General features: G+C 42.1%; 1 long non-coding RNA gene across 1 annotated transcript; it reads left to right on the forward strand.

Annotated features, from left to right (window-relative positions):
- Window positions 1-10,249: 10,249 nt before the first annotated feature.
- Window positions 10,250-13,562, forward strand: LOC137173215 (uncharacterized). Its single transcript, XR_010925132.1, has 2 exons — window positions 10,250-10,614; window positions 12,753-13,562. It is a non-coding gene; the product is annotated as an uncharacterized lncRNA (long non-coding RNA).
- The last annotated feature ends 453 nt before the right edge of the window (window positions 13,563-14,015 follow it).

The following is a 14,015-nucleotide window of genomic DNA, read 5'->3' on the forward strand; positions in this document are numbered from 1 at the left end:
CCTCCACACCCCCGCTGTCTGTCTGAGCCTGCAGAGAGCCACTGCTCATAATCCATGTGCATCGTGTCAGATAATTTTGTGGTGGCAAATCAATAATGCAACCGTAAATTTCATTTAAATAAACATTAGTGGCCTACTTAATTAATGAAACCTCATCTGCAATTTGTCAGTGTCAGGAGTGCGAACCCCTTTGATGTTTGTATGAATATTCCTTTTTAGAAAATGAGGCACTCGCACGATTAGTGCTCATTGTGGGGTTAGCCTTTCCCTACCTTCTGCGCTGCAGCGTGAATTTGCGCAGGGCTTATCAAGAGTACACACAATCACCAGATTAAAAGCATTTACTGTGCAGGGAGGACAATGAGAGGCCGCAAAATGAATGTGGGGAAACATCATGAAAAATAGCGGGGGGAATATCTAATGAATCTAATCTACATACAAGCAACCTGATCAAATGCTTGAGCAATTTCAAAGGCCATATATCAAACAGTACATGACATTAACATCGAATCAATATCTGGGAGGTCCACACCCATAAGCAATAACGCTGAACGTTAATAACCAGCAGTGATATGAGAGATAAATAATAAGGAGAAATATAAAACAACACACCATCATAATGTGAGATGAGCATCTGACCTGTCCTTGTCAGTGCGCAGGGAACAGCTGCTCACGACCCAATTTCACATGGATACATAATTCAGGGGCGAGCTATACGACTTCCACACCACTATAAAAGTATTCATCAAAACAAGTTAGCGAGTCTATTTCTGCGGACTCGCTTACAATCCCTCGTTCCGACATTACAACTGCTTCATTAGTTGGTAGAATGACTCATAAAGGCTTTGCCGACCTAATTAAGTCAAGTTGATCAACACTTTGCTCAAGTTGATAAGTTTAAAAGATTCAAGATGGTATAAAAGGATTTGACTCATTAACCATGAAACTAAAATCAGACTGACAGCAGTTCAACTAATATACAAAGTAATATAACAAGGGAGTACCTTGACAGTCTTAATGCGTTTGTAAGTGAGATTTCAGCTAAAGAACACATCAAATCAAAGAGATGAAATGCAAATAATAAATTGGACATGGTGGAAAAGATGACTGACATATTTCCCACCATATATCTCATCACACTATTCTAGCATCTCCCTTTTTCTTTGCCACTTTTGAATAAACTAAAAGAAAAAAAATGATAGTGAGTCTGGCTGTGGTTCTGTTGAGTTCTTACAGATAAAACCAACTGAACTGCAATTAAATGCTGACCCAGAACAACAATGAATAATAGATTGTTGGGAGCACAATGCCACTAAAATACAAATGCATATTGACCTATGTTTAAATGCCCAAAGCACTTGATTTAATGCTTTTTAGCACAACATCAGCACAACAAGATCTGCACACCAACTGTACCCATTATAAAAACCTATTTACAGATTGCACATTATATTTATGAGGCGATTGAAAGTATCTCTTCTTTACTACAACAAAGAAATCCTCAACCAGTTCATTGACATATATTTACAGAAATAAATATTGCAGTGAATAAACACACTGTATGAACTGGCATCACATTTGCTGACACACTTTATACGCAGCCACTTGCACCAACTGACTCCATTTATTACACAGGAGCAAGCAAACCCAGTTCATTCATTTTTCAGCAAAAAAAAAAAAAAAAAAACAGGTTACAGTACAGAGCCAAAAACTGATTAAAGCTCAAGGTATGAAGGAGACAGAATAAGGAAGTTGGAAATCACCCCCCATCCCTTATTTGGGACACCTGAAATAGGCCAGAGGCTGATTTCCTCCTATGAGAGGAGCCCTGGGAAGCCTGGGAGACTGAAGGGAAAAGAGGAAAGGGAGGAGGTGGAGGGATGATAGCGGTGGTGGTGGTGGGGGGGGGAGGGATTCAGCGGGGCCTTAAGTGTGCTATCATAGGCGTCTCTTGTGCCTGCCTGCTTTATTTGCAGTAGTCAGGTTAATGAGTCCACCAGCCCACTTGATGTTGAGAGGCCTGCCACAAAGAGCTGCCTCATTAGAGCTAGCCTGGCACGCTGCTCTGAGACAAAGGGACATTCACGCTACTGAATGCCTTTACGCTCCTCAATGCTGCCAGCCTGCGAGGGCCAACGCCATGGCATAGCCCCCTGCACACGTCCTGGCGCCTGGCCAGCCACACCACGACCCTCAGCCTGGCTGGCTGGACTAGCAGACTGCTGCAGCGCTAGTAAGTGTTGGAGAGAAGGAAGACTTCAGAACAGGGCATGTGCAAAAAAAAACACTGCAGGAAGCTAGAAGACATGCTACATTATCAATGACTGCAATTGGTTTCCCTCTTAGAGATGTGTGTGACTAAGCTCTTCCCTCCGCCTTCCTCCTCGCTTTATCTTTACATTTGCCACCATCACTCGCCACGGCTTCGGCTCAACATTCTTCACTTTCCTCCGAGAGAACCTCCTTGTTCAAACAACTCACAGCTAACAAGGCTACATCTAGAATACATTCACCAATCATATTAAAAGCACAATCGCTGCCCAGACCACAAGTATCCAATTAGTATGACACAATGAATGAAGTGCAGTTACTGTGGGTGGCCACAACACGAGGATGATTCCTGTCTGCGCTTACATGCTGCTTTATGAGCCAAGGTGCAGGTCTGACCTATTTAATAAGAGCCATTGTAAGGTATTCAAATGTCACTGCTCTGTGCAATTTCATGCTTCACAACTAGAGGCTGCAATGTCTGTTTTGATGAGAAAACACGATTGTGACCAGAAATAAATTCACTGAATAATTTGTAAATTGTAAGGAATATACCGTACATTATATACAGTAAGTTCCTTATAATATACAGTACATATTGCATGTTGTGGAAAAACTCTTATACACAATAATAAAACTGTATAAAATTATGTCTTGTGCACAATAAATTACAAAAACTATAAAATCAACACCATGATGCATAAAATATACTTCAGGTTCTGAATCTCAAATATTAAAGATCACTCCAATTTTCATCACGTCACTTTTTTTTTTTTGTTTGTCTAAGTATTACTGTCTCCCTGTTTCAAAGCTTAGTCACTGATCATAAATTTAACACGGAGCTCAAAACAATGCATCACACTTTCACAAAATACTGTGCAGGGACTTAGACATAGAACCATAAGGCGAGCATGAACAAACACCCATATTTCATGATTGATGCACTGGCAAAGATCCAGTTCCCCACTTCCACGCAAGAAAAAAAAATCTATTTCTCTCAAGGCTTGGGGTCAGGAGTTAAATATTTTCTGCATAGGCAATCCGCTCTTTCCGCCACACTATTTATAGCGCAGGCAGAAACAGCTGAGCTGACTGCAGTGATGTCACTTGCGCTGATGGAATGCTTTGTTCCAAAGCGTGTGCGCATGCCACCTGGGTCTGTGCGAGCTGCGAAGGGGAAGCTCAATGCAGGAGCCAAGATGGCTGACAGTTGCCCCATTTTTCAAGAGTGAAAAAAAAAAACCCATCACTATCTCCTTGAACCAGGCTGTCCAGCAACACCAAATACAGTGCAAAGAAGAAGCATTCATTCCTCTGTCATGGCTCTGTGCACTAATGTCATGAACGGTATCAGTGTTTGCGGCTGCCATTTAGGAGTGAGCGCTCATGTCAAAGTAGGGTAGCATCAGGGTAACACACTGCAGCTGAAAAGCAGAAATCACACGTGAGGTCTAAAAGCATTTAACTGTTTGTTGTTCCGTGCATAACGTGCATACGGCTGAGGCGTTGAAGAAGTACTATACCCATATATATTTTTAGTAAGCCTTTGGGCTTCTTTCAGTGTCCCTAAAAGAGCATGGTTGCCTGGCAACCATTATTGTTGCCATGGAGATTCATGTGTTGGCAGCTGCTGCAATCAGCATTAACTCAAGGCACATATTCTCATTCCGATAGTCAGGCGATGGGAAGGCAACTAGGACACACAGTCAGAGAGGGATAGTAATCAGTGTGAAACATATGCTCATCCATTACTCGCTGCATTAATACAATTATATCAAAAGAAATTTATGGCTGTGCTTTGGTGCAATGATCACATTGCAGGCAGAGGCATAAAATTCCACCTCATAACAGATCCCCACTTTCATTTAATAAATGGCACCGGGCTATAACACAATGGAAACAATGCCATTGTGCCTCTGACAAAAACATATCAGTTATAAAAACGTCTCTATTTAGAGTCACTTTAGAGGATAGACATTTGTTTCAAGCTGAAAAGGAAATTATGTGAAAAGCTGTGTACATCCTGCATTACTGAGTGTTTTTCTGATAGGTAAGACAAAAGTGTCCCTGCTGTGAAATGTATAAGTAGCATATAAAAACAGCTCATTTGACAATGTTGTTTACATATTAAATCATTTTATGAGGAACCTTATTGCACAATGAACTGTAAACCGTTTGAGAGACAGTAAGGGAAATATTTAGTGGTAAATATCAGACTAAACTCACTATTTTCAGTAGCTCTCTGTAAGCTGCTGTTGCCGTTTTATTTCGACCTGTTGGGGGGGATAAGTGATATTTACCTCTTTCCATTCTTCATATGGGTACACATCCATGCCCACTGGAACAATTGCAACCCTGTTGAGAGTAGACACGCACAGAGATCATAATAGCAGTTATTTCCTCTCTGGGTTTTTTTTTTTTTTTTTTTTTTTCACAGGGCCCAGCTTTCTCAGTCACTTCACTGTTGACATCACACAGCTATGTGGGGATAAAGAGGCAGAGAAAAACAATAAGAGACCCATTGACCCCCATTTCACAAACCTTGGGGGTATGGGAGAAATCCACTTACAAGCCTGGAACAGACCTGCTGATTGGGCCTCAATGGGCTTTCTATTAGGGAACAGTGCAAGTGCAGCGGAAGGTCCTGACTGCTGCCATTTCTGAGCGAGGACGTTTCTACAACTGATAGCACAGATTTACATCTAACCCCTCCTGCACCTCGGGTGAGATGCCAACGCTAAACTGTATCTCAAATCAAAGAAACAATTGGATAAGCGTGCAATGCAGTTATTGCGCTATACATTAATCCACACGGTGCCTTGTAAAATCTCTGATCTGATCATATCACTCCTGCTGCATCTATTTAAAAAAAAACAAAAAAAAAAAACAACTGTCACTGAGCAATGCGAGGCGGCAGCACCTGAATACAAGTTATTGGAGCAAAATGATTTTCATGAGCGTGAGCACCTGTGTCCAGAATAAATTCATTCATTTGTTTATTTCACACAACACACATCTTTCTGAAACCAATCAAGATTAAGCAGCTCATCTTAAATTGACACGAAAGGCAGGGGGATTTTCTTTCAACCCATAGACCATCTACTCGACTAAAACCAAAACCTTAGGTTAATGATTCTGTAAATTTCCTCTCTCCCACTCTGCTTTAATTGCCCTACACAAGAGAAACATGGCTTGGAGAGTCAGACGTGATGATCTCCTGGCATAAGCATTAGAATGGAAGCTTTCTCTGGATGCTGCTGGTTGACATTTAACATCACAGAGAGATGGGAGGTGGAGAGCCAGGTGCCCTATACATGCACATTTGACCCCCTGCTAATGTCAGAGGGGGAAGGTCCCACACACTCATCCTCGCTTCCCTCACACAAAACACAGCAAGGGCGCACAGTACAAAGTATCCCTTCCCAGTAATTACAGACAGGATTCAGCTTCCTGATACAGATGTTTATATGGCGGGAGGTGCATTTCATTCAAGATATCATAACTCTAGTTAACACACATCTTCTGTAATGGACTGGAGTTCAAGTTAAGGCAACTACTGTAAATTAAAGGATCACTATTGTGCAAATAAGGCTTTGTGTTCCCCTCTGTAAGGAAACTCCCCTAATTTCTTTTAAATTTTCCTAAGCAAAGTCAAATTACAAACAGCCTACGCAGAGTTTCATCTTAAGCGGCTAGATTCCTTTTTATGCACCATTTCTAAAAAGTGCACCTCCTCTCTGATTTGTTCTCCTCTCAAATTACAGATATTGTTGAATGTGCGAATTTAACAGCAATCAAGGCAAAGCTATGAAATATGGCTTTTACATACCGAGCGGAAAAGCACAATGTGTGTAGCATGAGGGGAAGATGCACACATTGGAGGACACTACAAACACAGCCAGCAGGCCTGTAACCCAGTGCAGATGACCTGGTTCTGCTTGCACGCAACCATGAAATAACAACTGCTGTTTGGTGTTTGATGTTAGCTCGGGGAGCGTACTGTCCCTTCTCGGGCTAAGCAAGGCACACGTTACCATCAGGATATGTTTGAAAAAAAAAAAAAAAAAAAGATTTGCAATGAGGTCATGTCCTGAAACAAAGCAGAATCTACTGGGTTATTCTCTAATTCTGAAGTCTATTCATTGCAGGTCAGGACTGCTGGCACATATCACATCATAACATTTCTTTAAAATAAACTAGGATTACACAAGATGTCACTTTGATATTGAGCGCCTGAAAACTGGTAAAATTGAAGATGCTCGATCATGTAGAGATGTCAGAAAATATGTGTGTGTGTGTATCTATGGGCTAGTAAAACAAGGAATTTACAACTACTTTCATATACAAAAACTAATAAGCTATTGATGACAGTATTATTGATACTGTAGTATCTGGGCAAGGTTCCCATAAGAACAACCCATGTGTTTTGTCATATTGAAAAATTGTGTCTACTCCTTGGAGTGAAACATAAACAATATTGTGTTTTTATAATAATATTTACAAACTGATGTACATTTGAAATAGAATTTTCACTCCAAAAGCTATTTTCACTCAGTGACAAAATAGTAGAATCTATAAAATGCATTTCTAAATGAATTTAATCATTTTTAAGAATGAATATCAATACAAATAGTGAGTAGGCGGTAGTTAATACATGCACAAGGTTCTTAAATTTAAACATAACAGTGAGAGAAATTATCATTATTTAAACAGCATGTTCACCAAATATTCCATGACTTAATATTGCAAATATTTCCATTCAAACTGTGGAAATACACACTATGCCCCCTGTTTCTCACATGGTACTGCAGGTATGTCTACCTGTCTGTGTTGCAAGTGTGTCATTAGAAAGAGATTATTTTGATTTCAGTCAGGAAACGTAAAACTAAATCACTTTTTCCACATTCTTAACATGAATATTCAGGACTGTAGTGACTGTTTTTTGTTTTGTTTTTTTGTTTTTTTTACCAAACAGAGTATGAGTTTGGGAAAATTCAAAAACAATTTAAAAATGCATGAGAATTTATTAAAACAATAATACTAAGATTATTTTTAAGTGGTTGCCTTGCAGCTATCTGCAACACGTTTTCATACATATGAAAGCTCATCAAAAGCTTAATTCAGCTCACAATAACTTGCTATTCGTCATTATAATCAATTTATGACTAATCACAATTTGTAAAAAATAAAATCTAAATCAAAAACACACATATATATGACTACTTCATACTACTGTATTACAATAACATTTTTTTACCATTTACTCACATGTTAAAAAAGACAAAATACATCAACCAATGAAACCAGCTTTGTACATTTTATGGAGGATATTATAGTACAAAGAGCAACATCGTTTAGGATGTGTTTTGGGGGGGAGGTGGGGGAGGCCTAATGCATGATGCAAAAAAAAGGGGGGGGCTGATAGAAAAGACTGCGGTTATTAAGGCATGTCGTTGCTGAAACTGATGCAACTAACGTTTACTTGCTGCAGAGCACAAAGCCTGCAGCAGCCTGGACACATTTTCCTACAGACAGACACATTTTCGTTTCGATTTGCTTCCCCATTCGTTACACAGCTTTCCCAAAAACAACGATGCTTATTGGCGAGCTTTAACACCCATAAATACATTTTTATTTGACATGAATGCAGCTTATTTTGCCCGGTGCTAAGTGTTATTTGATCTTGACTAGAATTAACTTGATCCCCTCTTTTTTTTTCAAAAAAAAAAAAAAAAAAAAAAATCTCAAACAGGTGCGTTTCATGTGGCTAAGCTGCTCGGAGAGGCCTTGTCAACAAATAACACAACAGCCTCGATCGAAAATGCACACAGAAGCAGTATTTCGATGTCGCCTTAGTTGGGAGTTTTTGCACTTGTTTACATAGACTCCGTGTGCATTATGAAGGGCGTTTCGATGCTGCAGCCTCCGTGTGTTTGGATGTAAACGAACTGTATTCACTATGATAATGCGCTGCCACTGACTGTATTATTTTATGTCAGAACGGTTCAGTGCTGTGCAGGCGGTTATACCCTCCTTATTTTTTGTCCTTTGAGTCCTCAGGTGTGGAGAACAGCGTGTCACTGTGCGACAGAAATCCCATTCCAGACATGTTGAAAGCATATCCAACAGAAGAGAGAAACAGATGGACGGGTACACTTTAATAAGTCCAAATCCAGTCTTACTCGGCCGTGTGTTTCCATCCGCCGGCTGCCTCCTGCACAGAGCCCCCAACTTCCACTATTAGGCTGCTTTTCCAACTTTTACAAACTTCCACCTCTGGTCAAATGATGGAATTTGCATCTGCAGGCAGTAGTTATTTCTTTCTTTCACCCCCAGTTCTTCTCCCCCACCTCACGCCACCCCTCTCACCCCCCTTTTTTTTTTTTTTTTTAGACAAGGGGGCCCAGTGACTGGCTCTTGATTAATAAATGTTTATGTGTTTTGAAGTGCGGGACAAAAGGGGGGTGGCCTGTGACCCCTAGGAGCCCCGACCTTGTGCAGGTTCATTGTGAGGCGCTGGGAAAGGGGCTTTGGGACGGAGACCCCGGGCCACTGACCCACACACATCCCAGAGCCCTGCCATTCATGTGCGCACCGCTGCATGTCGCCCCGCAGCTCCCATTGTTTCAGCGGGAACAATAGCTTTACCCCCCTCTCTGCCGGAGAAAAAGCAGCTTTCAAACTTCCCTCTATATGTAGCCTGATGCAAGCCCCGGCAGACTTTTCCCTCTAACACTTTAAATGGAAGGAATAAAAATGTTGTCAACGCTGTTATATATCTTATCCTACCACTGTTTAGTGGTATGTTCGCCCGGCGTTGCATCACACGCCAACGTTGCATCATTGCACCGACTGGATTCTTGCAGCCGTCAAAGGCCAACACTGTAACCGAGTGAAACAATAAAACAGTAACAGAGTGAAACTGTGAAAGGGAGAAAGTGCAAGGATGAGATGACAGAAGGGGGAGAACTCGAAGAAATAGACCGTGAATAACACCTACAGGCTATTTCTAACGCTGGAATCAGATCTATATTAATAGGTGTAAGTAGGCATTAGCAGGCCTGTGTGTTCCGCCTTGGCTATAGGGTTAGTGAGGTTACTCAAATGACATCATCCATGGGGCCCTGGTTTCGATTGGATCTTTGCCTGGGAGTCAATCACGACAGGAAGTGAAGGGGATACAAACGAGCAGTGCAGGACTGCCACTTGCTTCAATCAATTACTGCTTCAGTGCTGAATGCCCAACACAAGACTCCCTAAACTGCACAGTCTCTGCTCCTTTTGTACGTTGAAATGTGTGGTGCAGAAAGAGCTTTGTAAGCAGGTCTGTAGTGGCACACAGAGACATTAATGTGCACAAAAATAAAATAAACAATGTTTAATCTATTCCTTTATTGACCAATGAATAGAAGAATGGTTAAGCTTTGGTGTTATTAGTCCTATAACACCGCATTTCATCCCCTAAATCTTGCTGTAAAATACCGTTGAGTTTATTTGGGTTGGCTTATAGTTGGACTAACAGGACCAGCCTATAGAAATTGAGTTGCAATCCGGCGGCCTGATGCGTGAAACTGCAACGCACTAATGGACCTCTCAAGACAAACGGCATTAAACATGATTAATTGCGGCCGGCAAGGCGAAGATCCGGCACTCCTAATATAGAGCATTGCTAGATTATAGAATAGTTATTGCTGCAAACTGAACATATAAAATATAACAGGCCTGTGTGCTAAAAAAAAAAATGCACAGTGAAAGTGCCGCAACGTGCACGAAAACAATAAAATAATCATAATAATATATATAAAAAAAACACTAGACATATATAGGGATTTATCCAGAGCGCGCATAGGATATATTTGCGTGTCAGGGTGAGCGAGCGCGCATTAGTAAGTATAAAAGCGTGTGTGTGTGTGTGTGCGCGCGCGTGTGCATGTGAGGAGAGAGAGGAGGAGAGAGAGAGAGAGAGAGAGAGAGAGAGAGAGAGAGAGAGAGAGAGAGAGAGAGAGAGAGAGAGAGAGAGAGAGAGAGAGAGAGAGATTTTTACTCATTGTAATGCACAGAACGACCTGCCCTCTTTTGAAAAAAAAGCGAGAAAGCGCAGCCATGCTTTGCAGAGGCTACAGCATCGCTCTCATTGGTAGTATCAGCTTCTCGCCAAACGGAGTCTTTGCTTGTCCGCCGCCTATACGCCAAAAGGGAAACCGGGAATACAAGCCTCCCTCCACGGTGTAGAGATCTGCAGTCAAGTAATAATGCTAAAATGAAGTGAAAAGCAGCAGAGCACGGATAAATTATTAGCAGACCACAGTGCGCTGGGATCCACCATATGGCGTGGACCATATCATGGTGAGTATCTTGCTTTATGCTCGATCCCTTTGATCATTTATTGGTAACGTTATCGTGTATTTTTGCTTCGACTGGTTGTAAAATATGTATTTTAGTAGTTTATGGAAGAATAAAGATCTCTTTTTAAATAATCTATACAAAGATAATGGTCCTGTGCGCGTCCCCATGCACGTTGCACTTGCCATTGTTATTGCGGGCTTTAGGGAATAAACCACTCAGAGAGGAGAGCGAACAAAAAAAAAAAAAAAAAAAAAAAGGGGGCGATAGGAAATCATCACCAAACCCGCGCGCGCATCGCTTTATGTCGACGGTTGCATAATCAATAAGAAGGATAAAGAGGACGGTGGATTTCGGAGCCACTATCGTTTGTTCACTGCGCGGTGCTTAAGGACAATAGGGGTCGTGTTCGTGTCGATGGTCGGATAGACACAGGGACCCGAAATATGGGGATGTGCTGACAGGCAAGTGATGAAGCTCCAAATGAGAGAGTCGCCCGGTTTTTCAGGGGATGGGGACGTTTCCGTCTAAAATGGCGATTCCCTTTGTTTCTGCATCCCTCTCCTCTCCATTCCAGCGAGTGGGTAATGCATTGCAATTACCATATCTACGAGCTTGCGCCTCCTCATTTTGCCTACACTGCTTTTCACGCCGTTTTTTTTTTTTTTTTTTTTTTTGCTCTTTAATGGCAAAACATGGGCTGTCAAATGCAGAATAGGTCCTCCACAATGATGAGCTGAGTGGCTCCGTCAAGCTCAGGTTGGTGGTCAGGTATGCGGCTCCTAATTATGATTAGACAGACCTGACTTTATTTGAATTTAAGTAGTTTTTAGCCTGCATTAGAAGGTATGTAAATCAATAGGGTCGCAGCTAGAAGTCTGCATCACTGCAGATTATACAGGTTCATAATTGCATAGATGTCGGGTCTGTGTCAGCCTCCTCATACAATAACATGATTAGTATGAGAGTAATTTTTCCTAAAACACGCATCTCCAAGCTTTGAATGTACTTCACTTCTCCATCAGACGTAGTTTGTACGTTATATAACCCATACATGACAGATACACAGGCATTGCTTTTAAAGTTTATTTCAATATCTCAGATTAAAAACGAGTTGCAGGTCGTCACACCGAGTAAAATACAGTATATGCTCACATCAAACAGCAGGCTCAGGATGACACGAGCATCCCTCCCTCAACCCTGTGTGTGTGTGAGGGGAGAGAGAGAGAGTGCGTGTGTGCATGCTCGTGCATGAGTGTTAGTCTGTATTTGTGTGAGTGTGTACACGTGTGTTCCTCTCTCTCTCTTTTTTTTTGTTGAATAGTGCAATGTTGCATAACCGTTCACAGCCAATACCAGATTTAGGGCTTCACAATTTGCGGGGCCATTGTTGGCATTTCCTCTGCCGGCCCGCGCGCGCACACGCACACACACGCACACACTTCACCAACCAACTGCAGAACTATTAATACATTTCGACGATAAACGTTAATACTCCGAATGGGAAGTCGTCAATTTCCCTCCTAGTTTCAAGGACACAGGGTAATGATGAGGAGGACGCTGGGTAATATAGAGGAACATCTGTTTGCCCGGTGACGTAAACACCCCCCCCCCCCCCCCCCCCTTCCCCCCTCCCAACCCCCCCTCATCCCAATCCTCTTGTGCTGAAGGCAGATGCCTCATTTGTTTGGCTGTAGCACCATTAATCCTAAAGTCAGAGGAGAAGACCGGACGGAGAGAGATCAGTCCCATTCAAGCGGTGTCGGTGCTGGACTCGGTGTCCCGGTCAGTCTGCTGTTGGGGAGAAACGCGTGCATGGACGCATATACGCTGTGTTCAGGACATCCGCACTTACCGAGGCTCTTCAACTGCCCCGTTTGCAATTTGCGGCAGTTTTTAACGTGTGACCCGCAAGTAGAGGCTGCAGGCTTGTGTGTGTGTGTGTATATGTATGTGTGTGTTGGAGGAAAATGCGTATGTGACAAGGAAAATCAATATTTTGGACGTGGACAGTGACTTTTTTTTCTGTTTTATGGACGTCAACTGTATTAAAAAACAGGTCAAAGGGGAATATGAGATTTTGTCATCTTCAATTCTATATGAAGTTCATGACGCATTTTGTGTTTTCCCTTCTTTTGTAGGTGCATTATGGGATAATGGAGGACTTTTATGCTTTCTGCAATTTTGGACCAAGCAGTCGACGGAGAAAGATCAAACGGAGTCCTTTTTCGCCTCCAAAAGCGGCCTGGGACGTATAATCATTTTGCCCGCAGAGCTAGTCTACCTGCTGTCTGTTTTGCGTTTAAGTCAGTCCTGTAACATAACCTCCTTTTCCCCAATTGAATGCTTTTTTTTTTTTTTTTTTTTTTTACAATATAAGGTAGGCCTGCACATCAACCTGAGAGGATTTGATCTCTTTGGATACGTGCGGGATGCTTTGGATTTTTTTTATTTGTATTTTTTGGCCAACATCCCAAACCGTTTTTAGTCACAGAGCACAGGCCTCCAAGGCTGCAAAATAATTTGATCACATTTATAATAACAGCTCTCATCGGAACGGGTCGAGGTGTTTGCCCGTTTCCCACAGTAGAGTGAATGCAGCTGGTGGACGGACACACACACACATACACACACACACACACACACACATACATACACACACACACACACAGACGAGCGGGTTGTGTCTCTCCGTGTTCACAGCGGACCTTGATTTAATGTCTTACAATTAAGGCACGCGGTGAATGCCAAGAGATGATCCTCCACTCTTCAGATGTCTGCAGACCAGAGAAATATACATCATGTCTTTTCACTATTTACAGTTTTAAAAGCATTGGTGTCGCTCTCAGTTGGAGGTTCGCTTGTTTTATCAAACTGTAACGCATTATTCATGTACTGTTGTATCTCCCCTCCCCCCTTTCCTTCAATAATAAAATAAGTCCACACAACGACTTTTTAAAGCTCTGGTTTTTCATGTGAACATATATGTGATGGCTCCTGTGTGTGTGTGTGTGTGTGTGTGTGTGTGTGTGTGTGTGTGTGTGTGTGTCGGTGGGAGCTGTCCATCCACACACACACGCACACACAGGCTGCCCGAGAGAGCTGTCCACCTTCTGTGGTGCTGAAATCTGCGCACCACCGATCAGCCTTTTGTTTCACTCGCCTGCCGGTGCAGAAGCGGAAATGGCTGTTTCACTGTAGTACAGGAATGCAGAACTCCGCAGCATATAAACTGTACACACACACACACACACACACACACACACACATACACATACACATACACATACACATACACATACACATACACATACACACACACACACACACACAGACACAAGCGAGGGGATCAGAAGATATGAGAAAACATCGTCCTAAAACCTTATTTTTCTTAAATCAAGTGA

This window comes from Thunnus thynnus, chromosome 21, assembly GCF_963924715.1.
Source record: "Thunnus thynnus chromosome 21, fThuThy2.1, whole genome shotgun sequence".
Classification (NCBI taxonomy): domain Eukaryota; kingdom Metazoa; phylum Chordata; class Actinopteri; order Scombriformes; family Scombridae; genus Thunnus; species Thunnus thynnus.